Raw genomic sequence first — 18005 nt, forward strand, 5'->3', positions numbered from 1 at the left:
CAAAATATAAGACATCGTGGCAAAACAGATTCAACAACCTGCAGGGGCACAGATGAGGTGACAAGTCATTGAATATGAGGAGCTGGTTTTTAGGTGTCATCAAGGATGCAAAGGATGGATAAGATTTCAGCAGGTGACAAAACGGAAAACATTCCAAGCAAAGGAATGGGACACTGAAAACAACGGGTCCAGGAAACAGCAAGTATAGCTGCCGAATATTGTGTATGTGTGTTGTGGGGGGTAGAGGGGGGTACCAGGACCCAGAACTGGTTGGAATGTGAAGTTATGATAACTTGTGATATAAGCCAGTTTCTGGGTTTCAACTTTTCTTCTGAGGCCTAAGATAAGCCACTGGAAAGTTTGAAGCAAGAATATCAGTTGTTTCTTAAAGATCTATTTAAGAGGCGAGTGTGCAGAGATTGGTTAGGAAAAAAGGCTGCAGCATTTGTTACAACATAATTCACTCAACATCCAACAGATAATGACAAGCCTGTTATGAGCTAGACGCTGTTCATACAAAAGTCTCTTCTCTCGTGAAACCCACATTCTGGAGTCTGATGAGAGAGTGGGTAGGAGGGATAGAGAGGAAACAGATGCAAGATAGTGCAGAAGTTGAATGTCCAGGACTCTGATGGCCAAAGAGGAAGAAAGAGGAAGGAGTAAAAGATGTCACCTAAATGAGAGAGAGAGAGGTGAAGCCACCCGATGCTGGAACAGAAAGGTCAAGTCTGTGGGGAAAGGAAATGAGTCTGCTTTGGTAATCAGTAAATTCAACAAGCAACTCCAAAGCAAAAACTCTGAGTCCACAAAATCAACATTACATTACAACGACCCATCTCTCCCATCCCATGAAAATTCAGACTAGGTTTACTGCCATTACAGGTTAAAACTGTGCTGAATTAGTTGTCAAATACAAATCTCTATAAACAGAAAAGGGAGTTCTCTTGCAGAGAAAATGAACCTTTCAAGATCCAAAGAGGAATGATGACCTGCCTATTAAAAAGCCAATCATAATCCCCAAAGACACAATCCTGAACGCCGTAATCCTGAACGCTGAAATCTTGAAAGATAAAAATCCGGAAAATATAACTCTGACAAAAATAAATTGGTTAATTATTTAAAATATATTTATATTTTTTAAGGAGGTTTATTTGAAAAACATAAAAACATGATAGAACATTTCATAGGCCACCTTTTTACAATAAACTAGGTAATAACAAAGTCCATGGTTGTGCAAGCATAAACATTCAGGTATACTAATGAGAGTCTCAGAAGTATAATGGTTATGACAGACAAATTATATTCATAAAGAAATCGCTCAAAAAGGGAAATGTATAAACACGTATCACCAAGCTTTATAACTGCAGTTGTCTGAAATACCATGACAGACAACCTAAGGCTTTTGACAAGTTTAATCCAAAACTGCGATGGGTCACCACTGCATATGCAGTCACCCACAGAGCTGAGATCTCAAGAAATTTTATCTTTCACAAATGCTCATGTACAAAAAGGCCATCGCTTCACTTACTGAAGAAGTTTCAAAGTTTTTACATACATGCACAACGCTTACACACAAAGTCAATGTTGTGATAATATACTTTCATGGAGTCAAATCTGCAAAAAAAAAAAGCACGAATTAGAACTCTGTAAAAGACTGTACACAATTTAAACCTCTGATATTAGAAGTGATGTGAAAATGAAACACATAGCATAGTGAATTGGCAATATTTGTGAAGAGGCAGAAGTTGTACATAATTCAATAACCTGGCAGGGGAGATTTGTATTTTTCATCTGCATTTTCACTTCTATGATCTTCGAAACATTAGCTACACTTGTATTTGTTGAGTGCTTGTGGTCTACAAATTTTGTAAGTATATGCTATCCATTTGAAAGTCTGGTTACTGCTCGGCCATTGCAATTAAGCAATTTTCTGCTTCTGAAGCACCAATAATAATTCACTTTTAAAACTTATATCTTTCACCATTAAGTAGCCTCATATACTTTGTGTGAGTGAACAGTCTCACAGATCTCTTCCATTGTGTCAGAAGGAATATAGTAAGAAGGAATGATATCTGGCTTCCCTAATACCACATCTGTATTAGTTAGGGTCCTCCAGAGAGACAGAATCAATAGGATATGTATACAGATAGGAGAGGGATTTACTAGAAAAATTGGTTCATGCAATTATAGTGGCTGAAAAGTCCCACGACAGGCCGTCTGCAAGCTAGAGACCCTAGGATGCTGGTAGCATGGCTCAGTTAAAATGTGAAGGCCTCAGAACCAGGAAAACTGATGGTGTAACTTACCCAGCGGTCTGCTGGTGTTAACTCATGGAGTCCCAAGGCTGAAGAACGTGGAGTTCTGACGTCAAAGGCAGCAGAAGAAAAGTCTGTCTCAACTCCCAGAAAGAGATCAATTTGCCTTCTGTATTTGTTCTCTCTGGGCCCCCAGCCAAGTGGATAACACAGACAAACACTGAGGACAGATCTTCCCCACCTAGTCCACTCAGACTCACACTCATCTCCCCTGGAACACACCCCACAGACACACCCCAAATAATGCTTTACCAGGGCTCTAGGCGTTCCTTCATCCAGTCAAGTTGGCACCTAAGATTAAATCCACAAGTCTACCCCTTGTCAACTTGGCATCCACAAGCATGTCCTTAAGCCATCTTAATTTCCAAATAAAGACAATGACAAGGTAACAGTTCCACCTAACAGGGTGACTGTGATTTTCAGGATTTGAAAGCTTCAATATTTTAGACTTTAGAGATTTTGACCTTCAGGGATTTTGATCTTTTGAGATTTCAACCTTCAGGATTATGGCATTTGGGATGGTGTCTCTCAGGATTATGATCCAAATAGTATGAATAACTGAGCTAGAGTCCCCTAGAAAAAAGTCTGTGATTCATCACTGTAGCAGGACCAGAATACCCTTTGCCAGCAGCCATTCATACCTCTTTCTTTGTCTGGCTAATTTCTGGTCCATAAAAACTCATCCCAAATGCTGTGCCCCCATTCAGTCTTCTCTGTGCCTTGACCGTAAACTGGTCATTATGCTTCCCCTCTCTGTTCCCAACAGTACAGAGTTCACATCTCTCACAGAACCTTTGACGCTGGACTGTGATGTTTGTCTGTGTGACGGCAATTTTTACGCCTATGTTTTAAAATGTAGTTCTAAAATTCTCTGGCATCTCCACATAAAGATAATGGGGTCTATCTCCCCTCCCCTTGAATTTGGGCAGACTTCTGACTATTGCAATAAATAGAACACAGCAGAAGTGACACTGTGAGACTTCTGAAGCTAGAAAAGACCTGGAAGTATCCATCTAGTCTTGCAATGCTAGCTCTTGAGGGGGCACACTTTTGGGACACTGACTCTCTGAACCCAGGGTTCATGGAGAAAAACCCATGGCTACGGAAAGGGCCACAGGTAGTTATTCTGGTCGACAGCCACAGTTAAACTGAGCCTTCATGTCAAACCTGCCCAGGCACCAAACCTGGAAGTGAAGAAACCACCTTAGAAGGACATCCTCCAGCCCCAGATGTTTGGTTCCCAGCTATCTTCCTGGCTGAGGCCTCAGACATCATGGAGCACAGATCAATTTTTGCTATGGCCTTTCTGAATTTCAGATCCCAAAAATATGTGTTCATGATAAAATGGCTGTTTTATGTGCTAAGTTTTTAGATAATTTGTTACACAGTAATAATAACCAGAAAAGTCTGTCTCACCTCCCAGGCTGTCAAATTAGTTAAGGTAAGGGACATTACTTTGATTTGTCTATCTCCCACAAGGTCTCACACAGTACTGAGACATGTTTCATTAAGGAAGAAAGAAATGAAGAAATTGTGTTAAACGGTTTATTTGGTGGTCCATATCGTCCTCTCATTCAGCGGTCTCCAACCTTTTTGGCACCAGGGACTGGTTTGTGGGAGACCATTTTTCCACGGAGGGAGTTGCGGGGATGATTTCCACCTACATCCTTCACATGCACAGTTCACAATAGGGTCAGAGCTCCTACAATAATCTAATGTCACTGCTGTGACGGAATGTGGCGCTCAGGCGGTGATGCTCGCTCGCACGCCGCTCACCTTCTGCTGTGTGGCCCAGTCCCTAACAGACCACTGACTGGTACCAGTCTGAGGCTGGGGGCGAGTAGGTGGGGACCCCTGCTGTAGTTTTTCTTGTCTATATCCCCCCAGTGTTGTGTGGCCCTGAACAAGTTGTTCTTTTGAATTCAGAGAATAGTATTTATCTCACTGAATTCCTGTAAAAATTGAACTAGTGAATCAGTATGCAATCACCTTGTACAGTCATCTTATCCACGTCCATCAAATGTTTGCTGAACCCGTATAGGGAAAATAGCCATTGCTAACACTGACTGAGTTCTCAGTATAAATGAAGCATTATTCTAAATGCTTCCTCCAATTATACAACAAAATCCTCACAACTACCTTGTGGGCCATGCACTATTGTAAAGAGAGGACATGGGGATGTGGGGTAACTAGGTCAGATCACACAGTTCACAAGAAACAGGGCCAGCTGTTGCCTGTGCGAATGTCACAAGCTCCTCGAGGGAAACGTCTGGATCTTCTCCTACCCTCGCCCCAGGTAGGAGCTGCATGCTATACTCTTTGACTTGGCTTCAAATCCAGACATTTCTCCTTAGTGGTCAACCCTGCTTGAAACCTTCTTAGAAGAGGCTTCAGGCCCCTGCCTACTTGGTGACAGTTTAGGGAGATAAGATATCAAAAAGTTAGGAAAAGCAGACCTAAGAGAAATCAAGAGTCAGCACTCTGGTAGCACGACAGGGAAAAGGAGTATAATTGTTCTTCCTCTTTTGGAAGGATGAAAAAGAAAGCATGGACTTCAATGGTACTGTGCAGGCATGAGGTTAGCCATCAGGAGTTATTTCTGACTTTTAGAGGGTCAGACTCTCAAATGTGCTTGTGTTGTGGCCCTGACACCATTCCCATGAGGAAAGTGCTGCTTCTCCAACTAGAAGGCAGTCTTCGCACAAAGAAGCCTATTCAGGCACAGCTCGGGGCCCTCCTGGCCTGTAACTTCCAGGATAAATGACTTGAGTCTTAGTCAGAAGAGAATTTAATTTCTTATCTTTAGCAGTTCTAACTTCCCACTACTCTTATTCTTACTGCCATATTGAAGAGACTGTTCTATCAGTATAAAAGCATTTAAAACAATATTGAAAAATATTCTGAGTGAAATCCTTATAATAATAGTAATAATATATCCCTAAAATAGCCACCAGTGTGAGGAATAAATATGGTCATATTGTTTATATTTTTTCAGTTGATTACTCTTATAAACAGAAAGTCTAGTAAATACTTACTAAATGCCTGCTACGTTCTAGAAATTCTCAGGTGTTGGGAATATGACAGTGAACAAAACAAAGATCTCCAGTCTCATGGAGTTTAATTTCTAGCAGGGGTCAAATAATAGACATAATAAATAAGTAAATCATTTAGCATACTAAAGGTATTAAGTTTTAAGAATAAAAAAAAACAATAAAGCAGCTGGGCGCAGTGGCTTATGCCTGTAATCCCAGCACTTTGGGAGGCCGAGGTGGGCGGATCACAAGAAGTTCAAGACCAGCCTGGCCAAGATGGTGAAACCCCATCTCTACTAAAAAGACAAAAATCAGCCGGGTGTGGTGGCGAGTGCCTGTAATCCCAGCTACTTGGGAGGCTGCGGCAGGGGAATCACTTGAACCCAGGAGGCGGAGGTTGTAGTGAGCCGAGATCACGCCACTGCACTCCAGCCTGGGCGACACAGCAATACTCCATCTTAAAAACAAAGTAACAAACAAAAACAATAAAGCAGTTAAAGGGGTCTGAGATGGTAAAAAAGGCTTCACTGAGAATGTGACATTTAAGCAAAGCTTGAAGAGAGTGGCCTTGACCTTCACAAAGTCATAAAAGTCCTGGCTACACCTGTACTCCAGGACAACAGGTGTTCAGTGCCTTACATATACACAATTAAGATGGATCTCTCAAGTGGTGCTTAAAATTTTACTCCAAAATGACTTACTGTGTACACTTGCCAGAAAGTAGCAGCGGTTTCTCTCACGATAAATGTCAAATCTTCCCAGAATTTATACAAACGGGGTACAATCCTAATAACAGGTTAATAGGATATCGAAGCTAATGGCACATCTGTGGGTCTCAGATCATTTGGAGATGTCATCTTCGTGTTTATTATAAAGCTATGTGATGTTCCCAGGAGGCCAAGAGGCAACCAAAGAAAACTCAGTAAATTTTAATGTTTTCTCTCTATTTTTCTATACTTTGTGGAACCACACCCCTGGGTTCGGGCACATGGCTTTAAGAAATCTCATGTTATCCCAATGCAAAGCCTACACTCAGGATAACTGGGAACATCTTAGGCCTACAGTCCCCAGTAATCATAGGAATTACTCTTTTAAGATGGAAAAATATTCCTTGGTATCCAGTAGCATCTGTAGACAGTGAGCATACAACAAATGTTTTCATAAATAGTAGAGGTTCTGCTTCAAGTAATAGTAGACTATGCAACTCAGACTAACCCTCCAAATGAAGACAACCATCAAAAATGGACAAAATATACAAGAAACAACTTTTTGAAGGCATTAGAGAGGTAACAAGAAAACGAATTAATGATCCAGATTCCAGAAGAAAGTCAAGCCCAGAAAGGTGAGCCCAACATTTGGGGTTGCTTTAGCTGAGACACTATGAGGCTAGACAAAGGTGTGACCATCACATAACTCTGCAGTAGTGTACACTGGGAAACAACCACTTTGGAAAAGTCTGACATTGAATGAACTTAAAGATATAATACACCTTATGCCCTGGGGGCTCCACTCCTTGGTATATAACTCACAGGAAATTATGCAAGGCACCCAGGGCTGTTCATGAGAATGCTAACAATGGCATTTTTATAATAGCCCTAAACAGGACAATTGATGTCCATGGCATATTTAGAATACTGAACAAAATGAAAATAAACATATTATAGCGATACACAATAATATACACAATAATAAATACAAAGCTGAGTGAAAGAAGTCAGATACAAAGGAATATACTGTGGCCAGGCGCAGTGGCTCACATCTGCAATCCTAGCACTTTGGGAGGCCGAGGCAGGTGGATCACTTGAGGTCAGGAGTTCAAGACTAGCCTGGCCAACATGGTGAAACCCTATCTCTACTAAAAATACAAAAATTAGCCAGGACTGGTAGTGCATGCCTGTAGTCCCAGCTAATCAGGAGGCTGAGGCATGAGAATTGCTTGAACTCGAGAGATGGGTTGCAGTGAGCTGAGATCGCACCACTGCACTCTAGCCTGGGTGACAGATCAAGACTCTGTCTCAAAAATCAAACAAATAAAAAACAAAAACCCCCGACATACTGTGTATAATTCCATTTACATAAGGTTCAAGAACTTGTCAATGTAATAATCTCTAGTGCTTGGAAATGCCCATTAAGGTAGACATGATTATTTTGAAAAGAACAGTGGCTATCTTTGGAGGAGGTAAGGATTGCAATTACAAGAGGGTACAAAACAGGCTTCTGAGGGTGCTGGCAACATCTACTCATTGATTTTGGTGTACAATATATGTATATTTCACAATAAAAGGTTTTACAAACTATTAGCATGTTGCACATGTCACTGGCTCATTCTTTTCATTTCTGCAAAGTATTTTATTATATGGATATAAAAAATTTGTTTATTCATTCACCTACCAGAAGACATTTAGGTTCTTTTAACTTTTTGGCTATTACAAATAAAGCTGCTGTGAACATTCATATATAAGCCTTTCATTTCTCTTGGGTAGCTGTGGCTGTGATTGAAATGCCTGACTCATATGCTACTGTATGTTTAGCTTCTTCAGAGATGAACAAATTGTTTCCAATTAGGTTGCTCTAATTTACATTCCCATTAGCAATATATGACAGTTCAAGCTTCTCCACATCCTTGCTAGCAGTTAGTATAGTTTTTGTAGTTAGTCATTTCAGTGAGTGTATAGTGGCATTGCATTCTGGTTCTAATTGACATTTAATCTGCAACTAGTTTTAATTTGCAATGATGTGGAGCACCTTTCAATGTGCTTATTTGCCATCCATGTATTTTTTTATGTAAAATGTGTTCAAATCTTTCACCCATTAAAAAAAATCAGATTGTTTTTTGTATTATTGAGTTTTGAGCACATTGACTATATTATCCCACTGCCTTCTGGCCTTTATTGTTTCTGCTAGGAAGTCAGCTGTTAATCTTGGAGGTTCCTTTGAAAGTTATAGATTTTCTCTTCTTTCAAATTATCTCTTTGTCTTGGATTTTTCCACATTTTCCCTATGTTTATCTATGGCTCTCTTTGTGTTTACCTAACTTGGAGATCACTGAGTTTCTTGGATGTGTAGGTTATTGTCTGTCAATAAATCTGGGAAGTTTTCAGCCATTATTTCTTCCAGTATTTTTTCACCTCTTTCCCTTCCCTCCCCTCCTCCTGATAATCACATTACATGTGTATCAGTGTACTTAATGGTATCTCACCTTTCTCTGAGGTTCTGTTTACTTTTCTTCATTCTTTTTTCCTGTTCTTTGGAACGCATAATCTCTATTGACCAATCCTTAAGCTCAGAAATTCTTTCTTCTGCCAATTCAAATCTACTGTTGAGGCCTTCTAATAAATTTTTAAATTTTAGTTATTGTACTTTAAACTCCAGAATTTCCATTAAAAATTCTATCTTTATTGATATTATCTATTTGATGCAACATTATCACTATACCTTCCTTTACCTTTTTTAGTCAAGCTTTCCTTCAGTTCTGTGAACATATTTATAACAGTTACTTTAAAATCATTTATTATTAAATGTCAACATCTGGCCACTCTCATGGGCAGTTTCTGTTGCCTGGTTATTTTTATTTTATGCTTTTGTTTTTTTTTCAGTGCATGGGTCACACTTTCCTGTTTCCTTGCATGACTCAAAATTTTTTTTGTTGGAAACTGAGTATTTTAGATAATATATTGTAGCAACGCTGGATAATGATTACCCCACTCTGAGCCTTGTTGTTGCTGGAAACTGAGTATTTTAGATAATATATTGTAGCAACGCTGGATAATGATTACCCCACTCTGAGCCTTGTTGTTGCTTGTCTGCTTGTCTAGTGACTGGTTGAATTATTTTAGTGAAGTCTATTCCTCCCCTACAATGTCCAGCCTGTGATGTTGCTCTTCAGGATGGTACAGCTTGGGTATGCCTACAGTCACCTTGGGATGACAGTGGTACTGGTAGGGCTCCTTTCCATCTTTCCCTGACTTTGGAGCTGGAGAGTGAGGACAATGGTAGGCTTCTCTCCAAGTGATTCTCACCTACTGGGAGCTGAGAATTCAGTGGGAATGAGGAGTGGCTGTAATCTGGTCCTCTTAGCTTGTCTCTTCTGGCATGGACCTACCACCTTAATAAGGGCCCAATATTCTCTGCATGGGGGAAGGGTTATAAGGACCTAATATTCTCTGTATGCTATACCCAAGGCAGAACCTCCATTCCAAGAGTAAGAGTTGGGTAGAAGAAGGGAGCTTCCACCTCTCAATCACATTCACCTGGGATTTAACCTCAGCAACAGGCAACAAGGGGCAGGATGAGAATTCTTAAAGTCCTATCTCTCCTGGGACAAAAAAAAAAAAAAATAGAGCCTTGTATTCTTGGCTGCAGTTATCTAGAGTGCAGTCACTACCTCACTGAGCTGGGAGGTGAGAGGGTGGAACAAGTCTCGGTTCAAATTTCACAGAATCTCACCTTTCTTACTAAATTTTCTAAAAGAGATGTTTCTTCATTTGCTCTTTGTCCTCAGGACCATTTCCAGAGACTCTAAATGGTTGGAGATTTTAATAATTTTTTTCTCCTTCAAGCAGCATAGACAGAAAAAAAATAATAACTTTCACTAGTTTCACTGGGGAACGTGTCAGCAGAACTCCTCATGCTGTTATGCCAGAAGTCAATCTTGCTATTGAGTTCCAACAGTTCTTTATATATTGCAGATAAAGCTCTTTACTGGACTGTGATTTGCAAATATTTTCTCCCAGTATGTAAGCTGTCTTTTCATTCTCTTAATCTTGTCTTTTGAAGAAACCAAAGTTTTATGTTTTGATGCACTCCAACTTATCAAAATGTTCTTTTATGGACTGTATTTTTGATGTCATATCTAAAAAATCTTTACCTAAATGAAGATAACAAATATTTTCTCAATTTTTTTCCAGAAATTGTATAATTTTACATGTTACATTTAGGTCTCAAAATGATACATTTTAAATTAAATTTGTATATATGGTATAAGTTTTGTAATAATTTGCAACAGAAGTCAATGTTTTTTCCCATTTTTCTTTCTTTTTTTATTATTATTATACTTTAAGTTCTAGGGTATATGTGCATAAAGTGCAGGTTTGTTACATATGTATACTTGTGCCATGTTGGTGTGCTGCACCCATCAAGTCGTCAGCACCCATCAACTCGTCATTTACATCAGGTATAACTCCCAATGCAATCCCTCCCTCCTCCCCCCTCCCCATGATAGGCCCCGACGTGTGATGTTCCCCTTCCCGAGTCCAAGTGATCTCATTGTTCAGTTCCCACCTATGAGTGAGAACATGTGGTGTTTGGTTTTCTGTTCTTGTGATAGTTTGCTAAGAATGATGGTTTCCAGCTGCATCCATGTCCCTACAAAGGACACAAACTCATTCTTTTTTATGGCTGCATAGTATTCCATGGTGTATATGTGCCACATTTTCTTAATCCAGTCTGTCACTGATGGACATTTGGGTTGATTCCAAGTCTTTGCAATTGTGAATAGTGCTGCAGTAAACATACGTGTGCATGAGTCTTTATAGCAGCATGATTTATCATCCTTTGGGTATATACCCAGTAATGGGATGGCTGGGTCATATGGTACATCTAGTTCTAGATCCTTGAGGAATCGCCATACTGTTTTCCATAATGGTTGAACTAGTTTAAAACCCCACCAACAGTGTAAAAGTGTTCCTATTTCTCCACATCCTCTCCAGCACCTATTGTTTCCTGACTTTTTAATGATTGCCATTCTAACTGGTGTGAGATGGTATCTCATTGTGGTTTTGATTTGCATTTCTCTGATGGCGAGTGATGATGAGCATTTTTTCATGTGTCTGTTGTCTGTATGAATGATACCACACATCTACAGCCATCTGATCTTTGACAAACCTGAGAAAAACAAGAAATGGGGAAAGGATTCCCTATTTAATAAATGGTGCTGGGAAAATTGGCTAGCCATAAGTAGAAAGCTGAAACTGGATCCTTTCCTTACTCCTTATATGAAAATTAATTCAAGATGGATTAGAGACTTAAATGTTAGACCTAATACCACAAAAACCCTAGAAGAAAACCTAGGTAGTACCATTCAGGACATAGGCACGGGCAAGGACTTCATGTCTAAAACACCAAAAGCAATGGCAGCAAAAGCCAAAATTGATAAATGGGATCTAATTAAACTAAAGAGCTTCTGCACAGCAAAAGAAACTACCATCAGAGTCAACAGGCAACCTACAGAATGGGAGAAAATTTTTGCAATCTACTCATCTGACAAAGGGCTAATATCCAGAACCTACAAAGAACTCAAACAAATTTACAAGAAAAAAACAAACAACCCCATCAAAAAGTGGGCAAAGGATATGAACAGACATTTCTCAAAAGAAGACATTCATACAGCCAACAGACCATTTTTCTTTTTTTAAAAAAAATGCCTAGCCAATTGTTTCAGCATGTGTTAAAAAGATTACTATTTCTCCATTTACCATTGCACCTTTGCCAAAATTCAGTTAACCAAATATGTCTGAGTTGATTTCTCAAGTTACTATGATGTTCCATTGATCTATTTGTCTAATTTTACACCAATACTAAGATGTCTTGCTTATGATAGCTTCATAATAAGCCTTCAAATCAGGTAACACACATCCCTTAACTTTGTTCTTTTATGAAGTAATTTTGGCTACTTTATATCTTTTCCATTTCTATATACATTTTGGAATTATTTTGCAAAATTCACTCATCAATTTTAGCAGTTTTATAGATTTCATAGGACTTTCTAATCCTATTAATTTAGGATGTCTATTTAATGACAGACAACGATTATGTTGTCTGCCATTAAAGGCAGACTTACCCTAGGCATGGTGGTTCACACCTTTAATCCCAGCACTTTGGGAGGCCAAGATGGGAGGATCACTTGAGCCCAGGAGTTCAAAGCCAGCTTAGGCAACATAGTGGGAATGTCTCTCTCTCAAAAAAAAAAAATGCTGGGTGTGGTGGTGCACACCTGTAGTCCCACCTACTTGGTATTTCGGAGGCTAAGGCAGGAAGATTGCTTGAGCCTGAAAGGTTGATGCTGCCATAATTGCACCACTGCACTCCGGCCTGTATGACAGGGAGACTCAAAAAATTAATAAAAATTTAAAAATTAAGGCTGGTGTTGTGGCTCATGCCTGTAATCCCAGCACTTTGGGGGGGCTGAGGCAGGTGGATCACAAGGTCAGGAGATTGAGACCATCTTGGCTAACACCGTGAAACCCCGTCTCTACTAAAAATATAAAAAATTAGCCAGGCATGGTGGCACGCACCTGTAGTCCCAGCTACTCAGGAGGCTGAGGCAGGAGAATCGTTGAACCTGGGAGGTGGAGGTTGTAGTGAGTCAAGATTGCGCTGCTGCACTCCAGCCTGGGCAACAGAGTGAGAGTCTATCTCATAATAAAAATAAATAAATAAATAAAAATTTAAAAATTTAATGAAAGGAGAATTACTTCTTGCTTTCCAATTTGAATGGGTTTATTCCTCTTCATGCCTTACTGCAATGACTAGAACCTCTAGTACAATGTTAGATAGTTGTTAGATCAGGCATTCTTGCCTTGTTGATAACCTTAGAGGAAAAGCATTTGGTCTTTCACAGTTAAGTATGACATTGGCTATGGAGTTGTTGTTGATGCTCTTTATTACAAAGTCCTTTATATTCCTCATTTGAAGAAATTCCCCTCTATTCCTAGTTTGCTGAAAGTTATGAGAAATCAACATTGAGTTTCACCATATGCTTTTCCTGGTTCTATTGAGATAATCATATGGTTTTTGTTTTTTCAGTTTGTAAATATAATGGATTGCAATGATTGATTTTTCAATTGATTGATTTCCAACCATGAGTTCCTGAGATAACCTCATTTGGTCATGTTATATTACCCTTTTTATTTATTGTTTGGTTTGCTAAAATTTTGTTGAGAATTTTTTTCTTTATGGTCAGGATGGACAGTGGGCTTTAGTTGTTTTTTCTTGTAATTTCCTTGTCTGGTTTTGGTATCAGGTAAATGCTGGCCTCATACATTGAGATGACAAATCTTCTCTCCTCATTATTTTCTGGAATAGTGTGTAAAATTGTTGTATTTTTTTTCCTTCCTTAGATGTTTTGTAGGACTCATCAGTGAACTCAGCTGGGCCTAGAGTTTTGTTTGACTAAACAAAAGTTAACGTTTTGTTTAACTAAAAGTATCATTTCTTTAATACAGCGTTGTTCATATTATCTCATTCTTCATGAAATTTGTTAGTTTGTATATGTCTTAGGCTGTTTTGTGCTGCTATAACAAAACACACAGACTGGGTAATTTATAATAAACAAGAATTTATTGGCTAATGGTTCTGGAGGCTGGGAAATCAAGATTGATGTGCTAGCATTTGGTGAGGGCCTTCTTGCTGTGTGTCATTCTATGGCAGAAAGGCAAAAGAGGGCAGGAGAAAACAAGAAGGGGCCAAAATTGTCTTGTTTTTTGTTTTTTGAGACTGAGTCTCGCTCTGTCGCCCAGACTGGAGTGCAGTGGCGCAATCTCGGCTCACTGAAAGCTCTGCCTCCCAGGTTCACACCATTCTCCTGCCTCAGCCTCCCGAGTAGCTGGGACTACAGGCACCCACCACCATGCCCAGCTAATTTTTTTGTATTTTTTTTAGTAGAGATGGGGTTTCATCATGTTAGCCAGGTTGGTTTCGATCTCCTGACCTCGAGATCCACCTGCCTCGGCCTCCCAAAGTGCTGGGATTACAGGTGTAAGTAAGCCACTGCTCCTGGCTGGAAACTGAGGCTTAAAGCTTCAGTAGGTAAGATGAGACCAGCCTTTAGTCTAGGGTTAATTTTGTTCTCTTATGAGGCTCTATTTTCCTGACTACTCTATCCAGCGCCCTTTGTAAAATGAATTGTTCTACTCTGGCTAGCAGGAACACAAACTACTCGCTTCCTTGTGTGAACTCCAATGATTGCTCCCTCTGCTCCTTTCAGGTGGTTCTTTCTCCAACCTTGGTAATTTTCCCATGCATGCCGAAGTACTCAGCTCGTGTCTCAAGGGAGACCCTCCTGAGATCTGCAAGCCTTTTTTTCTGTGCAGCTCTCTCCTCTTTTGTACTCTGCCTTCTGAGCTTCATCTACTTTGGCCTCTCTGGACTCCCATCTCTGTTCCCTCAACTCAGAGAATAATCTCTGGTTTCTCTCTTAGTTCTCTTTCCTTAGGCTGCAATCTGGAATCTCTCTCCAGATATCAGCTAGGGGAATCATAAAACTCAACTCATTTGTGTTCCTTCTTTCAGGATTGTTGCCCTTCACTGCTTCATGACTAGTGTCTGAAAACTATTGTTTTATTACATATAATATTGTCAGGTCTTTTAGTTGTTTCGGATGAAAAGGTAAATCTTGTTCCTATTCTTTTAGTTAAGCTGAAAGTAAACATCAACCACTTTGGGAGGCAAGGGTTTTTATTTCAGTGTTATATGATTAATTTTAAGGGAAGTAAAGATGCTTTAAACTTTCAACTCTGAGAGATCTGAGTTCAAATTCCACTATTGTTACCTTGGGTAAATTACTACACTTTTTGATTCCCAGTTCTCTAGCAGATAAAACATAACTAATAATACCTACCTGATAAGGTGTGGGGATTGAGTGAGATATAAACAATTTACCACATATCAGAGGCACATCTCTTAAATTTTAGTTTCCTTCTCTTTCCTCTAAAAATTAGTATCGGAAGCTATTTGTTAGAGCCGTACCTATATTGCTAAGAGTAATTCCCACCCTTTTCCTCTCTCAAATATCTAAGACCCCATCTGTTATAGAAAAACAACAACAACAAAATTTTTTTAACATAATATGCTATTGAAAAGCCAGACATAAAATGTAATTCTGGGCAAACTGCCTGTGATTTTTCACTCTGTGAAACTAAGTGCGAATGGGGAGCCTTGTATCCTGCCCTGTCTACTTTTGGTTTGGATTTGGAAGTTTTTAAAGTGGGGAACAATCCAGAATTCCAGCTCTGTCAGGAAAGAAAACAAACAAATGAAACAGATGACAAATCATTTGTCTAGGACCTGAAGCCAAACTGGCTTTAATAGCTGCTGGGATAGTAGGAGCCAATTTCCTGCAGTATTTACAAAATCATTTGTAAGAATAATATTTTCCAGACTTTTATAGGGACAATTAAGTGTGAATTTTTGGTCTGCAGACTCCATAAAGTTAGCAGGCATCCAACAAGCAGCTGCTGAGAACACCACCTCCCATCCTAACTCCACTCCCTATATAAAGGCCTGACATACACTCAGATAGAGGATAAGCTATAGTCTTTGCTCTTCAAATATATACCACCACCTAAAAAGAGCAACAGATGAATACATAGCTAATCAGAATCAAATGAAATGTGCTTTATTTGGGGTATGAGCGAACTGCTGCACTAAGGCAGAGATAAAAGATGAGAAATGGGTTATCTGGATAAAGATGGAGGAACATAGTTACAGCTTTTCACTGACTACATTGGGCCTGTCTAGTAAATTTGTCCATATTGAATAGCCTTTGGCTGCTCTAGCTGGAGAAGCCCTTTCAGTGGGAGTTAAAGCAGCAAATGGCATGGTATTAGCAACTGAGAAGAGCAGAATTCTATTCTGTATGATGACCAAAGTGTACACAGAGTGGAACCAATTATCAAACATACAGGTTTGGTGTATAGTGGCAATGGGTGCAGATTACAGAGTGCATGTGCACAGAGTTCAAAAGCTAGCTCAGCAATACTATCCTGTTTACCAAGAACCCATTCCCACAACTCAGCTGGTAGAGAAATTAGCTTCTGAGATCCACGAATACACTCAGCTGGTGGTATTTGCCCATTTGGAGTCTTTCTACTTATTTGTGGTTGTGAGGGACAGACATATTTACTCAGGCAGATCCATCTGGAGCTTTCTTGGAACGCCACAGCAACGGGAAAGAACTGTGTGAATGGGAAAACTTTCTTTGAGAGAAGATACAAAGAAGATCTGAAACTTAAAATGCCATTCATATAGCCATCTTAACCCTAAAGGGAAGTGTTAAAAGGCAAATGACAGAAGATAACATAGAAGTTGGAATCTGCAATGACAGCACTGTATTTAGGAAATTTATTTCATCAGCTGAAGTTAAGGATTAGTTGGCTGCCACAGCATAATAATGAAGCAACTGAAAAATCCAGAATTTCAGATATTCTATCTACTTAAACACGTTTAAAGGATGTTTTGTTTTGCAGGATCTTTTTAGATTTATTTCTATGTAGTTAATAAACTGATGTTTTAAAAGTGACACTTATCAGGCCAGGCACGGTGGCTCACGCCTATAGTTGGAGCACTTTGGGAGGCTTTGGATGGAGGACTGCTTGATCCCAAGAGTTCAAGACCAGCCTAGGCAACACAGTGAGACCCCTGTCTCTACAAAAAAACAAAAACAAAAACAAAAATTAGTCAGGCATGGTGGCATGTGCCTGTAGTCCCAGCTATTAGGGAAGCTGAGGTGGAAGGATTACTTAAGCCTGGGACGTCAAGGCTGCAATGAGCCATGATCATACCACTGCACTCCAACCTGGGTGACAGAGTGAGACCCTGTCTCACTTATACACTGCTGGTGGGAATGTAAATTAGTACAACCTCTATAGACAACAGTATGGAGGTGTCTTAAAGAACTAAAAGGAAATCTACCATAAAAGACACTCACACACATATTTTTATTGTAACACAGTTCACAATTGCAAATATATGGAATCAACCAAAGTGCCCACTGACCAATAAGTGGATAAAGAAAATGTATATATGCACCATGGAATACTACTCAGCCATAAAAAAGAAAAGATGAAATAATGTCTTTTGCGCATCTTGGATGGAGCTGGAGGCCGTTATTCTAAGTAAAGTAACTCAGGAATGGAAAACCAAATACTGTATGTTCTCAATTGTAAGTGGAAGCTAAGCTGTAGATACACAAGGGTATACAGAGTGATATAATGGACCATGGAGACTCAGAAGGGGGAAGAATAAAAACTATATATTGGGTACAGTACACACTATTCTGGTGACAGGTGCACTAAAATCTCAGACTTCACCACTATACAATTCATCCATGCAACCAAAACCCACCTGTACCCCAAAAGCTATTGAAATAAAAATAAGTAAATTCATTCCTTAATTAAATGACACATAAAACATAATCAACTAAGATGTTTTAAAGATGAGCAAAACCTTCAAAGATGAGATTGACAGTATTTTAGAATACTGAATACAGAAAATAGAGGAGTGGAGAAAAAGAGAATTCTAAATCAAGAGAGAGAAAGATATAATGGGAAATGAAACTCAGGTCTGATCTATACAGAATTGGAATATGTCTATTAGAAATGTTTTCAGCTGAAAGTAACAGAATTCTTGGCTAATAAAGCCTGTGATGATTAATTTTAGGTGTCAACTTGACTGGATTAAGGAATATCTAGAGAACCGGTAAGGCATTGTTTTGGGGTGTGTCTGTGAAGGTGTTTCCAGAGGCGACTGGCATGTGAGTTAGAGTGGACTAGGCAGAGAAGATCTGCCGTCAATATGGGCAGGCACCTCCAATCCACTGGGGGCCTGGGTAGGATAAAAACAGAAGAAAGGAAAATTGGCTTCTCTCTCCCCTGCAGCAGGG

General features: G+C 39.5%; 1 pseudogene; it reads left to right on the forward strand.

Moving 5' to 3' along the window:
- The first annotated feature begins 4557 nt into the window (after positions 1-4557).
- LOC104656426 lies at positions 4558-16512 on the forward strand (annotated as a pseudogene).
- The last annotated feature ends 1493 nt before the right edge of the window (positions 16513-18005 follow it).

Source organism: Rhinopithecus roxellana, chromosome 15, assembly GCF_007565055.1.
Source record: "Rhinopithecus roxellana isolate Shanxi Qingling chromosome 15, ASM756505v1, whole genome shotgun sequence".
In the NCBI taxonomy this organism is placed as follows: Eukaryota; Metazoa; Chordata; class Mammalia; order Primates; family Cercopithecidae; genus Rhinopithecus; species Rhinopithecus roxellana.